Source organism: Macaca nemestrina, chromosome 18 (assembly GCF_043159975.1).
Source record: "Macaca nemestrina isolate mMacNem1 chromosome 18, mMacNem.hap1, whole genome shotgun sequence".
NCBI lineage: Eukaryota > Metazoa > Chordata > Mammalia > Primates > Cercopithecidae > Macaca > Macaca nemestrina.
In genome coordinates, this window is record NC_092142.1 from 3,546,524 (window position 1) to 3,560,004 (window position 13,481).

General features: G+C 51.7%; 3 non-coding genes across 3 annotated transcripts; 2 read left to right on the forward strand and 1 right to left on the reverse strand.

Annotated features, from left to right (window-relative positions):
- Nucleotides 1-142: 142 nt before the first annotated feature.
- On the reverse strand, nt 143-215 carry TRNAK-CUU (transfer RNA lysine (anticodon CUU)). The gene has a single exon. It is a non-coding gene; the product is annotated as a tRNA-Lys (tRNA).
- A 1,316-nt stretch (nt 216-1,531) lies between these two features.
- On the forward strand, nt 1,532-1,603 carry TRNAP-UGG (transfer RNA proline (anticodon UGG)). The gene has a single exon. It is a non-coding gene; the product is annotated as a tRNA-Pro (tRNA).
- Nucleotides 1,604-7,792: 6,189 nt separating this feature from the next.
- TRNAK-CUU (transfer RNA lysine (anticodon CUU)) lies at nt 7,793-7,865 on the forward strand. Its single transcript has one exon. It is a non-coding gene; the product is annotated as a tRNA-Lys (tRNA).
- Nucleotides 7,866-13,481: the final 5,616 nt, after the last annotated feature.

A 13,481-nucleotide genomic window follows, 5' to 3' on the forward strand; every position in this document is an offset into this window, starting at 1 on the left:
TCAGGGAGGTAACAAGAAAAGCCGTTTCCCACACGTCCTTTGGATCTCTCCAGAACTTCCCAGGTATACGGAGTCGCTTCCGATCTTTTGCACTTACTTGATTTTTTCAAGTTGCAAGACTCATCGGTCCAACAAAACCTCTCGCCCAACGTGGGGCTCGAACCCACGACCCTGAGATTAAGAGTCTCATGCTCTACCGACTGAGCTAGCCGGGCGGTTACAAGAAAAGCTGCTTCCCACACTGCCATTGGAGCTCTCCAGAACGTCCCTATTCTATATAAAGTTGTTGGGGATGAGTCCAGGATCCGAGACACGCTACATCCTGAGCGAGCACTAGAGCCCTAAGCTCCACGCGGACCGAGGACGCCGCCAGGCCCGTGTGGTCTGCCGTCCCTCGTGGGTGTGTGTCCTGTCGGCTGACCCTCGTGGGGGTGTATCCCGTCTGTCGACCCTCGTGGGCTTGTGTCCCCTCTGCCGACCCTCGTGGGCGTGTGTCCCGTCTGCCGTCTCTCGCGGTGTGTGTCCCCTGTCTGCAGTCCCTCGTGGGTGTGTGCGGCCCCTGCAGCTCCTGGGAGCGGGAACGTCGGGAACAAGGGCTGAAGGGACGGACTCTGGAGATGGCCGGGGGGAAACTCGGCATGACTCTCTCTTAGGGTTGTGAGTGGTTCCGGGGTCAAATCACGGAGGTCTCCTCATTTTCAAACCCTCGCCCCTGTTTAGGGCGGGCAGAGTGGCCTCACCACAGGGACAAGCCCGGGAGACCCTTTCTCCCCCTCAGGCTCGCAGTAGAATGCTGGGTCCCTTGCCAGTGGAAAAGGCAAGAAAAGTTTGGAGCGTTCGTAGAGCCGCCCGTTTGGGAAGAAATGAACTCTGATCCCAGCTCCGGTCCCTGTATGGGAGGTCTCAGGGCTGCGAGGGTCGCCTGGGCAGAGCTCAGGCCAAGAAGGGGCTCGGCTGAGAACAGAAGCCAGGGGTCTGTGCCGGAGACGGGATCCCTTCCTAGGATGCCCGGGCTGGCCTGCTGGGAGGCGGCGTGGTCTCCTCCTCAGGGTTCTGCACTCGGGTTTCACATTGGTTGAAATTTCTGGGCTGGGGCTCAGCACGCGAGACCCCTGCCTCACGCGGGCCAGACAGACCACCTCCCCGCGGGCTGCATCCCCTGGTCACCGGCCCTCCTCTCGGTGCTGGGGCCGCCTGGAGCCGCTGGGAGCCGGGTGGCCCTCGAGGGAGGCGGCGCCGCAGTGCCCAGGGTGCGGGGTCCGCCTCTGTGCGCCTGAGGGCGGGGGTCGTGCAGGGGTTCCTCCTGGGGCTGGTCCCCGCCGGACTGCACCTTCTACCAGCGTCCTGGGATCGAAACCGAAACCTCCCCCTGCGCAACCGTCCCCGACGGCCTTGAGGTTGGGGTGTAGCCGGGACCCTGGAGGGGCAGGGTGGGGATGGAGTGAAGGCGGGGACTGGGAGGTGCTTGGAGGAGGAGAGTGGAACCGCGGGTGTAGACCAAGGACAGACGTCAGAAAATTGTTATTGCGCTGGCTCGTTGGTCTAGGGGTATGATTCTCGCTTTGGGTGCGAGAGGTCCCGGGTTCAAATCCCGGACGAGCCCTCTTCTATTTTCCCGAACACCGTCATTTTCTCACGGAGTCCCCGGCCGCAGGGAACTTGGTCTCTCCGTGGCAGCCGCAGGCGCCGGGGCCCATCCGACTTCCCGCTTCCGCCCGGCTTGCAGCCCTTCGCCTTGCCCAGCTGCAGGCGGGACTTGCCTGCGCCTCCTGACCGGAGCCTTCCACCTGGGAATTCTGAGGGCGCCTGAGGCCTGGCGCTGGGGCAGTAGACCCCAGATACGGGACCCTAAAAGAGGGCAAACGCCTCCCCCGCCGCGTCTGCCTCTGCAGACGTGGCCCTAGGTCCCGGGTGACCATGGAACTTGTTCTGGGCGTGTAGTTTTCGTTTGAGTGGGATGGTTCTAAGTTTAAATTTCGGACAAGCCCAGTGTTTCGAACTTCCTTTCTTTTCTTTCTTTCTTCCTTTCTCTCTTTCTTTCTTTGTTTCTTTCTTTCTTTCTTTTCTTTCTTTCTTTCTTTTCTTTCTTTCTTTTCTTTCTTTCTTTCTTTCTTTCTTTCTTTCTTTCTTTCTTTCTTTCTTTCTTTCTTTCTTTCTTTTTATTTCTTTCTTTCTCTCTCTTTCTCTCTCTTTCTTTCTTTCTCTTTTCTTCTCTTCTCTTTTATTTTCTTTCTTCTTCTTCTTCTTTTTTTTTTTTTTTTTTTTTTTTTTTTTTTTTTTTTGACAGCGTCTCCTTCTGTTGCCCAGGCTGGAGTGCTGGAGTGCAGTGGTGCCATCTCAGCTCACTGCAATCTCAACCTCCCAAACTCAAGGGATCCTCCCACTTCCACCTCTGGAGTAGCTGGGACTACAGGTGCTCACCACCACGCCAGGCTAATTGTGTGTGTGTGTGTGTATGTATAAGTGTATATATATGCACACACACATATATATGTGTGTATATATACGTGTATATACGTGTGTATATATATGTGTGTGTATGTGTGTGTATATATATATATAACCGAGGTCTTGCTGTGTTCTGGAGGCTGGTCTCCAGCTTACACTCAAGCAATCTTCCTGCGTCAGCCTCCCATCACAAAGTGCTGCAATTGCAGGCCAGAACCACCATGCTCAGCTGCCTCCTTTTCCTTCCAGGTCCTGAGGTCGCAGCGGCGCGTCCCTCCGGCACATGGCGGGGAAGAGGTGCGGTTCCGGGAGCCTGCGACGCCTCTGGGGAGTCCAAGTCCGGCTCCTAGCCCTTTGTCTGAGGACGGAGGAGGACCTGGGGGGCTTCCCCTAGCTGATGGTCTCAGTTCTCCAGAGGTGGCGGGGAGAGCGAGAAGCCCCAAAACGCTAGCTGCGTTTCCTATTTGGAGTCGCAGGATGTGGCAATGTTGAAGCTCGCCGTGCCCCTCCTTCCCATAGGAACTAGAATCCCGTCCGGGACAAGCATCGGGAAAGGGGGACAGTTTGTGACCGAGGAAACGAGGACTGATCCAGAACAGCGAAGGCGGAGCCGCGTTGGGCTCATGAAGGGCGACAAAGGCCCCGACCCCTCTTCCGCATGAGTAGTTGGTCCGGGGTATGGTTCTCGCTTAGGGACCACAGGGACAAGCCTCGGAGACCCAAGAGGTCCTGGGTTCAAATCCCGGAAGAGCCCACACTTTAAGAACCCACCACCTTGGGAGGCCGAGGCGGGCGGATCACGAGGTCAGGAGATCGAGGCCATCCTGGCTAACACGGTGAAACCCCATCTCTACTAAAAATACAAAAACTTAGCCAGGCGTGGTGGTAGGCGCCTGTAGACCCAGCTACTGGTGAGGCTGAGGCAGGAGAATGGCGTGAACCCAGTAGGCGGAGCTTGCAGTGACCAGAAATCGCGCCACTGTACTCCAGCCTGGGCAACTGAGTGAGACTAAAGTATCAAAAAACATAAAATAAAATAAAAAATAAAAAATCAGTGTTTGTGTCTGTGGCATTGTCCTTGGGGCATATGCGTCGTGGGACACAGGCTGTTTAACCAGAGAATTTTTTCTGGGGCATTCAGGGCGGATCTGTCCTGAGGGACTCCCCCGAGTGACCGGAGTAGTGGTTCCATGAGTGAGGATGATGAGTGAGGCTTGCCTGCTGGAACTCCCAGACAAAACCTACTCCCGCGAGGGAGAGTGTCCCGCAGAAGTTGAGCTTTTTACGACTGCGGACGTGCTCTCCTGCAGAGGCAAGACTAATAGCAGTGGCTCACTTCGTTGACTAAACTAAGGAAAACTGTGGGTGGCTTTGTCTGGTAGCTGAGTTCAAATCCCCGATAGGACTGATTCTAAAGTCGCCTTGCTCAGAGAGAAATGAAGCGGGGCCGGGATCCAGTGTAGAGAGAGCTTTGGCTGGCTAGCGGCGTACAAGGCCGGGCTGCACAGGTGGCAGGGGCGTGGTTGTGAAATAATCAAAATGATCAGGCACTTCAGGTCCTCGGGAGAGCGGGCGCAGAGGTGGCCACCCCTGGGGTTCCCCTACTGGCACCATGATGGTCAGGACCTCCGGGATCCCATGCCAACCTCCCTCAGCCGCTGTGGTGCGCACGGGGGAAATGTGGTTGGAAATCGCGGCGGCCGGGCGCGGTGGCTCACACCTGTAATCCCAGGCCTTTGGGAGGCCGAAGTGGAAGAATAGCTTGAGCCCATGGAGTTCAAGACCAGCCTGGACAACATAGTGAAACCCCACCTCTACAAAACAATTTTAAAAGTTAGCAGGGCGTGGTGGTGCGTGCCTGTGATCCCAGCTACTCCTGTGTCTGAGGCAGGAGGATCGCTTGAGCCTGTCTCAAAAGACAAACAAACGAGGAGGCGCGAAGGCTCACACCTGTAATCCTAGCACTTTGGGAGACCGAGGCGGCTGGATCACTTGAGGTCAGGAGTTCGAGACCAGCCTGGCCGGATGGTGAAACCCCATCACTACTAAAAATACAAAAATTAGCCGGGCGCGGTGGCTGGCGCCTGTAATCCCAGCCGCTGGGGAGGCTGAAGCAGGAGAATTGCTTGAACTCGGGAGGTAGAGATTGCAGGGAGCCGAGATCATGCCCCTGGGCGACAGGGCAAGACTCTGTCTCAAAAACAAACAAACAAACACACAAACAAAAAACAAACATACATGGGAATGGGAGAGGCTGTGCGCCTGTGGGCACAGAGGAGAATTTGCAATTCTGCACTTCCCACCCAATTTTGCTGAGAACCTAAAACTGCTCTTAAGATGATTTTTTTTTTTAATTGTTGTTGTTGTTTGTTTGTTTTTTGCTTTTTCTGAGACGGAGTCTCACTCTGTCGCCCAGGCTGGAGCACAGTGGCGCAATCTCGGCTCACTGCAACCTCTGCCTCCCGGGTTCAAGCAAGTTTCTACCTCAGCTTCCTGAGTAGGTGGAATTACAGGCGCCTGCCGCCATGCCCAGGTAATCTTTTTTTCTTTTTTTCTTTGTATTTTTGTATTTTTAGCAGAGACGGGATTTCACCATCTTGGCCAGGCTGATCTTGAACTCCTGATCTCGTGATCCACCTGCCTCATCCTCCCAAAGTGCTGGGATTACAGGTGTGAGCCACCGCACGCGGCCATTTTAAGACATTTTAGCCGGGCCTGGGACTACAGGTGTGAGCCACCGTATCCGGCCGGCTTTCGTTTGTAAAGCCCATATTTTTCTTCTGTTGGGTCTGCAATAACTGTGATGTTAGATCTTTTGTTAAAGTCCCACAAACACCCGAGGTTCTGTTTTATTATTATTATATTATTATTATTATTATTATTTTGAGAAGGAGTCTTGCTGCCTCCCAAGCTGGAGTGCAGCAGTACGATCTCGGCTCACTGCAAGCTCCGCCTCCCGGGTTCACGCCATTCCCGAGTAGCTGGGACTACAGGCGCCCGCCAGCACGCCCGGCTAATTTTTTGTAGTTTTGTATTTTTAGTAGAGACGGGGTTTCACTGTGTTAGCCAGGATGGTCTCGATCTCCTGACCTCGCAATCCACCCACCTCGGCCTCTCAAAGTGCTGGGATTACAGGCGTGAGCCACCGCGCCCGGTCTGTTTTTTTTTTGTTGTTGTTTTGTTTTGTTTTTTTAGTTTATTTTCTCTCCGGGTAATTTCTATTGTTCTGTCTTCAAATTTGCGGAGTCTTCTATTTTCTTCCATTCTGCTGCTACCCATTCATTAAAGTTCCTTCCTTTGGTTTTGTATTTCTCGGGCCTAAACTTTCCGCTTGGTTATTCTTTATATTTTCTACTCCTTTGCTGAGACTTCATATTTTTTCATTTGCATGAAGCAGGGGTTGCTCCTTGAAGCATGTTTACGGTGGCCACTTCACCATCTTTGTCATCCTGTCAGATGGTCCAACACTGGTGTTGGTGTCTGTTGTCCGTTGATTGACGTTATTTGTTTGTTTGTTTGTTTGTTTGTTTGAGACGGAGTTGCTCAGGCTGGAGTGCCGTTGCGCCATCTCGGCACACTACAACCTCCGCCTCTGGGGTTCAGGCGATTCTCCTGCCTCAGCCTCCCGAGTAGCTGGGATGACAGGTGGGCGCCACAATGCCTGGCTAATTTTTTGTATTTTTAGGAGAGATGGAGTTTCATCATGTTGGCCAGGCTGGTCTCCAACTCCTCACCTCAGGTGATCCACCCGCCGGCCTCCCAAAGTGCTGGGATTATAGGGGTGAGCCCCGGCGCCTGCGTGGCTGGCCTGACTGACATTTTCAAGTTAGGATTTTCCAGGGTTTTAGAATGACCAGGTCTGCGATGATACTCCCTGGCTGGGAGCAGGAGGGGCGACTGGGACTGCTCCCCATGTGGACAAAGAGGAAGTTGGGCCGATTTCCGATGACTGCCAGGCCGCCAGAGGCTGCTGCTGGGCCCTGGGTCACAGGTCGAGGTGTCACGCCTCTGAGCCGAAGCTGAGTCATTACAACCCCTGTGATCTGCACAAATACGTCCAGATGGCCTGCAGGAGCCAAGAAGTCTGAAGAAGCCAAAAAAAAAAAAAAAAAAAAACACAAAGAAGTAAAACAGCAGTTCCTGCCTTAAGTGATTAACCAACATTACAACATTCTACCACTGTGACTTGTCCCTGCCCTACCTTAGCTGATCAGTCGACTTTGTGACATTCTTCTTTTGGAAAATAAATCTTATGACCTCCCTACCATGTACCTTGTGACCCCCTCCTCGGCTAACAATAGATAACCACCTTTTACCGTAATTTTCCATTACCTACCCAACTCCTATAAAGCAACCCCTTCCCCATCTCCCTTTGCTGACTCCTTTTTGGAACTCAGTCCGCCTGCACCCAGGGATTAAAAAGCTTTATTGCTCACACAAAGCCTGTTTGGTGGTCTCTTCTCACGGACGCGCTTGACAGAGGCCGCCCTGCAGTTCCTGTTACGATCTAAGGAAGGGAAGGGGAGATGAGAAAGAACTGGGTCGCAAGTCGAGGGGGTCCATTTCGTGAGGCGCACACTCAGGACAGGCCCTACCCTGCTGCTCTACTCTTTCCCTTCAGCCCCTCCTTCCTGGCCTCCACTTCCCGGCTGACTCCACACTGATCATTAACTCAGAAGCCGCGCAGGCCGGCAGCCGGGATCGCCTGTAATCCCAGCACTTTGGGAGGCCGAGGCGGGCGGATCACCTGAGGTTGTCAGTTCCAGACCAGCCTGACCAACATGGAGAAACCCCTGTCATGAGCCGCTTGCCTCCACCGTGCACACAGATCTGCAGGGAAGTGGGAAGAGTTGGGCTCTTTGGGTCATTTGAAACGGTTTGGAGCTATACAGAGGCCAGGCTCGATATTAAGTAGGAATTGGGATTTATATTGGCAGCGAAGCTTGGACCTAAACCCCTTTGGATCCGCACTTGGGCCCCAGAGAAAGGTTGTTCCTTTCCTCCCCACCTCCCACTCAGGACCACCCTGAGCGGTCCCGGCCTGGAGCCATGGCTAATGGTCCCTGACTACAAATTCCAGCTGACTGGAGGCTCCGGTTTGAGGTTAAGGGATTCACAGTCCGCCCACAACTCGTTGAGAAGGGGAGGATAGGGGGTCCCAGATGTCCGGAGACCCTGGCAAGGACTGTGCACCCAGCTGTCTGAATGCCAGAGGCCGGCTCCACGGGTAGCCATGCCTGCACCACCTCCTCAGGGCTAGAGTCACCACAGCCTTTTTTTTTTTTGGCAGCACCTGCTTTGAGGATTCTGAACATTAGGGTGGGAATCAAGGACCATGACGTCAGCCTGGCTAGCTCAGTCGGTAGAGCATGAGACTCTTAATCTCAGGGTCGTGGGTTCGAGCCCCACGTTGGGCGCAGCTTTTACCATTCTTGATGCACAGAATTCAGCATCATCACAAGTGACACAGGTTCCGATGCTTGGCCCCTAACTGGAAGGTAAACTTTCATTGAGTCCCAACTCTCCATCTGTGTCAGCATGAGAGCTTTGAAGACCTCCTCCCAAATTCATCAAGCTGACAACTGCTGTGTCTTCTCTTACAGTGGGTGTCCCAGAACCAGGGTTTCTAACGAAAGAAAACAGGAGATTTTGTACCCCAGGAAGGTCTGTCTGCTCACCCCTAGACTGGGATAGAGAACCTGGATACCTTTCCTTTAGCATAAGACCCAAAGTTTCTTCCCCTCCCCCAGGAGACTCAGTCCCAGGCCTGGGGGTGGATGTGCTGCTTTGAAGTTCAGCCAAGGGAGAAGTGTCCACCCACCCAGTTCAGCTGAGACTATGGGTCACTGTAGGGGCCAGCCCTACAGGATCTGTGGGTTTTTCTCCCCGTGTGCAGAGATAAGAGACCATAGAAATAAAGACACAAGACAGATAAAAGACAGTTGGGTCCGGGGTACCACTACCACCAAGACACGGAGACTGGTAGTGGCCCCGAATGCCAGGCTGCGCTGTTATTTATTGGATACATGACAAGAGGGCAGGGTAAGGAGTGTGAGCCATCTCAAATGATAGGTAAGGTCACGTGGGTCATGTGTCCACTGGACGGGGGCCCTTCCCTGTTTGGCAGCCGAGGCGGAGAGAGAGAGAGGAGAGACAGCTTACGCCATTATTTCTGCATTTTAGAGACTTTTAATATTTTCGCTAATTCTGCTACTGCTATCTAGAAGGCAGAGCCAGGTGTACAGGATGGAACATGAAGTGGATCAAGAGCGTGACCGCTGAAGCACAGCATCACAGGGAGACGGTTAGGCCTCTGGATAACTGCGGGCATCACTCAGGCCCTCCACAAGAGATGGTGGAGTAGAGTCTTCTCTAAACTCCCCCAGGGAAAGGGAGACTCCCTTTCCCGGCCTGCTAAGTAGCGGGTGCTTTTCCTTGGCACTGACGCTACCACTAGACCACGGTCCACTTGGCAACGGGCGTCTTCCCAGACGCTGGCGTTACCACTAGACCAAGGAGCCCTCTGGTGGCCCTGCCCGGGCATAACAGAAGGCTCACACTCTTGTCTTCTGGTCACTTCCCACTATGTCCCCTCAGCTCCTATCTCTCTATGGCCTGGGTTTTCCTAGGTTATGATTGTAGAGCGAGGATTATTATAATATTGGATAAAGAGTAATTATTACAAACTAATGATTAATGATACTTATATATAATCATATCTATGATCTATATCTAGTATAACTCTTGTTATTTTATATATTTTATTATACTGGAACAGCTCGTGCCCTCGGTCTCTTGCCTTGGCACCTGGGTGGCTTGCCGCCCACAGGTCAACATGGAGAGACCACCTCCCATATGCTCTACAGTCCCCTGGCTAACTCAGGCTCTTGTGAGAGAGGCCAGAACCCCAGAAACCAGTATGACCCAGCCATTACTTATCTCTCTCACTGTTTGGACGGTGGCCCTTGTTATTAGGAGACCAGGAGTGCAGCCACCCAGCCCCTCCAAAACGTGCCTAACAGATTTTTTGGAGGCTAAGGCAATCCCATGTAGGATGCTAATCTGTCGTAAAGATTTCTGATTAATCCCACTTCTGGGACAGCCTCCAAGAGTTCCAGTTCATCTATTGTTTCTTGTGTAAGACTAACTATAAATTCTGCCCTTAGGTCAAAACAACCTTGCTGCTATTGCATTTACCATAAATCTTGCCCTTAAGCAAGTGCCTTATACATTCCTTCTGAAGCACATACACCCTTTCCCTGTGGTATGTAGACCCTGGGTCTGGACAGTAAGGCATGGAGACCCACTATCTTGTCCCCCTGCCACCAGAGACCCAGACCCGGATTCTGTTCATAAGTCCCTATTAAATGTTTTTTTCCTAAGAAAGATGATTTGTTGGTCTTTTTCTTCAGCCTGGCACCTTCCTTGGACTTTGGGTGTAGGTTTGCATTATGGTTGTAACCAGCCAAGGTGTGTCTTTGGAATGGGAGTCAAACCTTAATGTCTGGGCTTTTGAGTGGTTTTGGACACATTTGCCAGTGGGGGTGCTGAGATAGAGGCTGTCTGGGGGCCCCAAGGAAGGCAGATCAGAGGCTAGGACAAAACGCTACAGGCATCTCAACAGCCCAGGTCCTAATAATATGGCGCCATCGCCTCAGCCTCTGGTCAGAGTTCGAATCCCTCCTGGAGGATGTTGGCTTATGGGGCCTTATAACCATGACCCTGTGTCACAGCGATGCATGGGGAATGGGGCTAGGGGTCACTTGTATCCTTGGCCTGTGAGGGTTGCAGAGCCAGGGGTGGGTTGGGGACTGGTGCCCTCTGTCTGAAACTATCCATCTTGGGCATTTTTCAGGGAGGAGATAGGGCTGTCCTGTGATTGTCTTTGCATCTTTTTAGGAAGATTGGAACTATCAGGCCGGGCGTGGTGGTTCATGCCTGTAATCCCAGCACTTTGGGAGGCAGAGGCGGGCAGATCATAAGATCAAGAGATCGAGACCATCCTGGCTAATACGGTGAAACTCCACCTCTACCGAAAATACAAAAAATTAGCCGGGTGTGGTGGTGTGCACCTGTAGTCCCAGCTGCTGGGGAGGTTGAGGCAGGAGAATGGCGTGAACCCGGGAGGCGGAGCTTGCAGTGAGCGAAGATCACGCCACTACACTCCAGCCTGGGTGACAGACTCTGTCTCAAAAAAAAAAAAAAAAAAAAAAAAAAAGCAAAAAGAAGGAAAGACTGGAGCTATCAAATAAAGGGTGAACTAGGTATATTCCAAGAATACAAGGTTGGCCTTAAATTCAAGAAAATTATCAAAATAATTCATCATATTAACAGAATAAAAAAAGAAGTCATGTGGCGATCTTAATGTTTGGAAGGGCGCTTCATGCAATTCACACCTGTATTAACCGTTTGTTTGTTTTACAGGCAGAATCTTGCTCTGTCATCCAGGCTGGAGTGCAGTGGTGCAATCTCGGCTCACTGCAACCTCCACCTCACGGTTCAAGCAATTCTCTCTGTCTCAGCCTCTGGAGTAGCTGGGGTTACAGGTGCCCACCACCACATCCAGCCAATTTTTGTATTTTAGTGGAGTTGGGGTTTCACCATGTTGGCCAGGCTGGTCTCGAACTCCTGACCTCAGGTGAACCTTGGCCTCCCAAAATGCTGGGATTAGAGGCATGAGCCACCGTGACCAGACAGAATCTTACTTTGTTACCCAGGCTGCAGCACAGTGGTGAGAACACAGCTGATTGCAGCCTCAACCTCCTCAGCTCAAGCAATACTCCCACCTCATGCACCAGCTAATTTTTTTGTGTTTTCTGTAGAGATGGGGCCTCACTATGTTGGCTAGGCTGGTCTCAAACTCCTGAGCTCAAGGGGTCCTCTCATGAGACATTGTGCCGGCCCATTATTTTCCTTCTTTGCTTCAACTCCCATCAGCTACCAGTTTCTGGACTGGAATGCCGTTTTTCCTCCTCTTTCTTGACTAGCCCCTTATTTTCTCTCCTGTCTGAGCTTTAATGTCACTCCTAGACTCATTGTTCCCATGTCAAGAACTCATCTATATCTGACAACTCTGTTATGACATCCTGTAATTTTTGTAAGTCTGTTCATTTTATTTTTTATTTTTTCCAAGACAGGGTCTTGCTATGTTGCCCAGGCTGGAGTGCAGTGGTGTGATCTAGTTCACTGCAGTCTCAGCCTCCTGGACTCGGGAATTCTCCTACCTCAGATTTCCAAGTAGCTGGAACAACAGACGTGTGCCACCACACCCAGCTAATTTTATTTATTTATTTAGATGAAGTCTCATTCTGTCACCTAGGCTGGAGTGCAGTGACGCAAACTCAGCTCATTGCAACCTCCATCTCCCAGATTCAAGCGATTCTCTTGCCTCAGCCTCCTGCATAGCTGGGATTATAGGCATGTACCACCACGCCAGACTATTTTTTTGTATTTTTAGTAGAGACACGGTTTCACCATGCTGGCCAGGCTGGTCTTGAAGTCCTGACCTCTAGAGATCCACTCACCTCGGCCTTCCAAAGTGCTGGGATTACAGGTGTGAGCCACCATAGCCGGCCTGATTGATTTATTTAAATTTAGTTACCGGGTCTTTCTATGTTGCCTGGGATGGTCTTGAGCTCCTGGGCTCAAGTGATGCTCCCTCCTCGGCCTCCCAAAATGCTAGATGTGCATCATTGGGCCAGCCTATTTTACTCTTTATTTTTAAATAATTATAGATTCACAGTAAGTTGCCAAAAAGAAAAAAAAAGTACAGAAAACTCTTGTGTAGCATTCACCCAGTTTTCCCTAAGACTTCCATGACTATGGTTCAACATCAACGCCAGAAAATGAACACTGGCTGTTTTTTAAAACATATTATTCTTGGTTATTTTCAATCTTCACTTTGAACTGTGTGCTCTTTATTTTCTGCCCACCATTGTGCCCACCAAAAAATTAGGTGTATGCTTTAACACATGATGCCTATGATCTTTGAGAATAAAAAATTTGAGTCCATGTAGATAAATCTAGACCTGACTTGTTCTGTTTTATTTTATTTTATTTTATTTTATTTTATTTTATTTTATTTGAGACTGAGTCCTGCTCTTGTCGCCCAGCTTGGAGTGCAGTGAGGCCATCTGGGCTCACTGCAACCTTCGCCTCCCGGGTTCAAATCATTCTCCTGCCTCAGCCTACCGAATATCTGGGATTGCAGGTGCGTGCCACCAAGCCCAGACAATTTTCGTATTTTTAGTGGAGACAGAGTTTTACCGTGTTGGTTAGATTGGTCTCATTCCTGACCTCAAGTGATCTGCCCGCCTAGGCCTCCCAAGGTGCTGGGACTACAGGCATGAGCCACCCCGCTTGACTTGTTCTTTTTTGTTTCTTTTTGAGACGGAGTCTCGCTCTGTCCCTAAGTTGGAGTGCAGTCGCCCCATCTCAGCTCACTGCAACCTCCGCCTCTGGATTCAAGCGATTCCCCTGCTTCAGCCTCCCAAGTAGCTGAGACTACAGGCATGCGCCAGCACGCTTGGCTAATTTTTTGTAGTTTTAGTAGAGATGGGGTTTCACTGTGTTGGGCAGGCTGGTCTAGAACTCCTGACCTCGTGATCCGCCCGCCTCGGCCTCCCAAAGTTCTGGGATTACAGGTGTGAACCACTGCCCCCGGTCGACTTGTTCTTTTTTAAAAAATTAAAATATGGTCTGGGTCTTTTACTTTGGAAGAGGGGTGTTAACTTCAGAACTGTCCTAGGTTCAGTTCAGATCGCAGGGAGGGAAGGGGGTCGAAGAGGGAAGGAAGTTGGGCTTCTGTGCCCACTGCGCCCGCGAATCTGGGAGGCAGGGTGACCAGGTGCCCGTGCTCCATCCGCTGGGGCTGGGCCGCCCGCCTGCCCCCGCGCAGTACAGAGGCTCCTGCCGGGGGAGGCGTCCATTGCGTTCGCTTACTTCTCTGGGTCAACAAGTGAGGGACGCAGAGACTGAGTTAGCTGCGGCCACCCGGGCCCGCGGACACCGTCTTCATTCACTCCCACCCGCAG